Source organism: Cryptomeria japonica, chromosome 5 (genome assembly GCF_030272615.1).
Source record: "Cryptomeria japonica chromosome 5, Sugi_1.0, whole genome shotgun sequence".
NCBI classification, from domain to species: domain Eukaryota; kingdom Viridiplantae; phylum Streptophyta; class Pinopsida; order Cupressales; family Cupressaceae; genus Cryptomeria; species Cryptomeria japonica.
Genome location: NC_081409.1, coordinates 450,054,332 through 450,059,417, shown reverse-complemented (window position 1 = coordinate 450,059,417; position 5,086 = coordinate 450,054,332).

The following is a 5,086-nucleotide window of genomic DNA, read 5'->3' as shown; positions in this document are numbered from 1 at the left end:
TTCAGATGAAGGTGGCATTGTCTCTTTTTGAATCTGTGACTCTAACTATTTCTCTACTTTTGTCTCTGTCTGTTTCACTGTGCTCTTGTCTGCCGGTTTTTCTGATTGTTTCTCAATGTTATCTACCAGTGTTTCTGATGCTTTACCAGTGGTATCCATTGCCGGTTTCTTTGTATACACCTCTGTACTGTCCACTGTTGATATCTCAATTGGTTTCTCTGTGTTGTCAGCTGGTTGCTCTAGCTCAGTGGGTTTAGTATCAGTCACCATTCCAGTAGACAGGGGATCAACTGATTGTTTAGTTTGTGTCTCAACCCCAATCTCAACATCTGTAGCCGGTGGCTCAGTAGATGCAACAATATACACAGCTATGGTCTCTTCCTTTTTAGTGTCCGGGGGATCATTTGATTCTTTAGTTTGTTGTTGTTCCCCAATTCCAATGTTATCAATTTCAACATTTTTTGCTGGTGGCTTTGTTGTCACATCCGCCTTCTCAGTTGATTCCTTATCTACCACAATATTTACCTCTTGGGTGTTTATGTTCATAGTGTACAAAATTTTAGATTCCGGATTTGTATCCTCATGAGGAGTCTCCATACTCTCTATTGCCGGTTGTGTGTCAACAGTTTCTACCGGTGGAGTATCAGAAAGAGGTGGGGCAAGTTATCAGTTATCTTTAGGCTCAGAGGTCCACCTACCTTACCTTTCCCCTTATCCTTGTCCTTTTGGTAGACTCTGATAGTCTTGGGTCTTTTAAGTTCTTCTTGTTTCTCCTTTTCAACAAAGAATATATCCCATTGATCTATAGTTTCTTCAATGATTTCATTCACTCTACCTGCCATTAGTGCTACATGTCGGTGACCGGTTGAAAATACTGTCCGGTTTTACTGATTAATTCATCTATCTCTTTAGTGGAGTTCACTGGGTGAACTGCAAGTAATTTTTCTATCTTTATCTTTTTATCTAACTCAACAATAGCTACCCTTCTGTATAAATCATTGGGTATATCATCAACAATTTCCATCAGAAATTTCTTGTAAATGTCTAAGTGTAAAATGACACTATTCTCTATTCTCTCTTTATCATCATTAGAAAGTGTGCCATACAACTTGCTAATATTTTTCAATTTTCCATCCTCAGTTATTTCATTTAGAGGTTTGTCCAGTGGAGCAATAGCCTATTTTACCTTTTTTTTCTTTGGAGTTAACTTCTTAGCTGGAGGCCTAACTGCCTGTTGCTTTTGTCTTGTTCTTCTGGGTGTAGGTGAGGGTGCCGGTGAGGGTTTTCTTTTCCTTACTACCCTTTTGAATTCAGATCGTATATCACTTTAAGAAGAAGTTGCAACCGGTGAAAGATGAGCTTCCGGTTGAAGTCCTTCCAACTCACTTTCCTTGATAACAGTTTATTCAAAATATCTTCCTTTATTTCTTTTGCCTGTCTTGAACCTCTCCTAACTATTTGTTCAGTTTTCTTGACTATTTTCTGAGATTGGATGCCACTCTCAATTGTTTCTGCATTGCCAAAAACTTCCTCAGATGGTTCTTTTGGTGCTTCAAGGAGGGCTTTTGCATAGGTCTCAATTATGTTATCATCAGTCTCATATCCCATCTCGGTTACCCAAAGAGTTCTAGGGACAACTGCCTCCATCCAAATTTCATCTTTCTTAATTACAAAGCATATCTCCTTTTGATATTTGTCAATAATTTCTTGAGATAGTCTTATTCTTGTTTTCATTCAAGCCTTTAGTGATTGAAAATGTTCATTTATATGTTTCTCTCTGTCATCTCCCATGTAGTTCAATATGTCCAACAATTGCTTTCCTACCGGTATATCAAAACCAAAGTCTTTCTTACCAATACCGGGTACTTCCTTGGTAATGTATAGCATTAAACATACAAGTAGATTTCCAAATTTGAAAGTTCCCTTCTTATCACCTTTGATTTTCTTTAGGTTGTCTATCAATTCATCTTTAAGCCATTCACATACATCAATTCTTTTATTGTTGTTCACCATGTCATATGCACTTTTAATACATAGGCTGGATACTGAGTTTAACCTATTTGCATGTGTAGCCTTATAGCCAAGAATCATACTGACAAATCTGACATTGATGTCCTTCACATCATTGACTCTTAGGGATCTTTTGTCAAATGTTGTGCTGGTTAAGTTCATCACAGTGTCATTTGAAACTTTCTTAGTTCTGTCAGGCCTGCTACCGGTGGAAGGTAAGCCCGTTACTGCCCTAACAACTTCCTTAGTGATCTTATGGATGGAATCCAACCAAAATAATTTGCTATGTACTCTGCTTAGGACTATTCTTATTACATCTTCAGGAATATTTGGGATGCTAAGAATATCCACAAAACCTAGGGTTTCCACTACCTTGTGTTCCGGTTTGATATTACCATTTTCATCATAGATTATAGTCCTATACATGTTCTTGATTTCATCATCTCCTAATTCCTCAATATGACAATGTATATACATTCTAGGATCCTCTGCATAAACTTCTCCATTAGGTATTTTTGAAAATGCTCCTAGAGTATCATCCTTCTTCGCAATTTCGGGAATCAGTTTGAATACGGGTCTAGGACGCTTGATAACCTCAATCACAGTAGGGTTTGCAATAAATTCAGGTGCAAATGACAAAGCCATAGTTATAAATACCTTAATCCGCCTTTAGGATGAGTGCTTGGATGAACTGCTTCACTTTTCGCTAAGGATGCCTTCGGTCAGAAATTTTTGTGCTCTCGAGGATTTGAATGCTCGGTGAATGGAAAAAGGAGCCAAAACACTTACTTTATAATGTTATTTTCTTCAACTACCACATTTAATGCCTGCCGGTTAAGTCAAACTTAACTCATCTGCCGGTAAAAAAGTAATTTAACTTCTTACCATCAACTGAGGGTATATTAGCATGTTTTTCATTTAGCTGCCAAACCCCCAAAGGATTTTCCTTCAGTTAGATGAAGTCTCTCCTACCAGTGGAGTGATACTCTATTCTGCCGGTGGAGGAGTATTCCCATCAACATTCTGATCTGACTTTCTGATCCATTGCTTTGAGAATTATCGCTTTACCTCTTCAACCTTTTCTTTTCCTTTCAATTTGGGTCCTTTGATGTCTTACTTCTACAAAATTTTGCAATATGTCTAATTTTGTTACAAGCATAACAAGTCACATTGTTTTTCTGAATAGCTTTCCCATATCCTATGCCGGTATGTGTTCTGCATTGATTAGATAAGTGTCCAAATCTTCCACAAACATAACATCTTACATTCATTCTGCAATTTTCTGAATTGTGACCAACTTTGTTGCATTTAGAACATTGACTGGTGGGTGCATTAGTGTTGTGATAATTTCTAGATCTACACTGATTTTCTCTATGACCATACTTGTAACAGTTAAAGCATTTCCCATTAAATTTGTAAGCATTAGGTTGTCTTACCAGTTTGCTGTGATCATGATTGTTTGCAGTACCAGAGCTTTCACCAACTTCAAAGCCAAGGCCATTTGTATCACCATTAGGTTTCTAATTCTTCAGCATGCTATCAAATTCTTTTGAACTTTTCTTGAATTTCTCCTTGTGTTGATTTGCAGTAGCCAACTCATTTTCCAAGAAATCTTTCTGTCTCATGAGTTCAGTTTTGTCATGTTCTAAGTGAATTAGATCTATCTTTAGCATATCATTCTCATGACTGAGTCTTAGATTTTCATTTGCAGCATCATTGATTCTTCTAGTCAAGTCATCTTCATTCTTCTTCCGATTTTCAGTCTCTTGGCAAAATTTCATAGTCATATCTTGCATCTCATTCTTCATTGTACTATTTTCTTGTCTCAGTTTGTTCACCAGGTCATTAAGAGTTTCTTTTTCATCATCATCATTTTGCATCTTTTCACAAAGTTCTCTCATCTTATTCCTTGCAATAGTGATATTTTCTTGAAGTCCTCGAATGATATCCTGTGCAGCCTTCAGATCACCTTCAAGTTTGATATTCTTCACCTTTTCTGCATCAAAGTCTGAAAGAGCTGTTTCCAATTGCTTTCTCAAGTTTTCCATCTCTACCGGTGTCAGAATATTCCTCAAGTTGTTAGGCTTTTGAAAATAGAGGACCAGACTCTGATACCAATTGTTAGGATTCCCAAAGATACTGAGAGGGGTGTGTGAATCGGTATCTGACTGGTATATGAATTTTATTGAATTATAACATGAAAAACATTTCAAAACTGTGTACCGGTAAACCAAAAATAATGCAATAAATGAGAACAACAAGCACAACATCAAAGACACACCATAACACAATATTTTAATGAGGAAACCCAGTGTGGGAAAAACCTCGGTGGGATTTGTGACCCACAATATTCACTTACTAGCCAATAAGAGAATATTACTGATACAATAGGGGCCTGCACATGTAGGAAGGCCAAGTGCCTAGAGCTCACTGCTCAGTTACAAAAGAAGTCACATTGACTTACAAAAATGGATTATACAAATCCAATATCATGTATTGCTTCAGATCAGCATCTGCTATGCTAGGTTCAGTACCAGTTTAAGCTCTGTAATAATTAAAAACCCTTATCCAAAAATCTGCCTTACAATTTGCACATTAGGTCTACAATAATCCTTCCATACTTACATCCTAAATGATCTACAAGATCTCATACTTATATGAATCATATTACAATCCGCCATGTCGGCTTACAAAAGGATTTTACAATTAAATACAAAATATAATTAAACAAAATTCCTGTCAGCCATGGTGTCAGTAATCTTTTTTTTCGGTGTCGATGAACTGTATGCCGATGTAGAGTCCGCCGGTGCCGGTGCCTACCAGTATCATATGATTCTAAGGTTGCCATCAATGACAATACCTTCAATCACCTACAAATTCTCATTGGAGTGTGCATTGGCCAACAACTTGAAATCAGAAAAACATTTAAATTGAATTATTAATCATTCTCTAAAATTAGAACTCAAAGCTTTTGAGAAAAAGAAGTTTAGTTGCATTGAAAAGACTCTTTTCTTGAATAAATCAAAGAATCACATGGAATCACCTATTTTTATCACAAGTGCATGGAATTAATTAA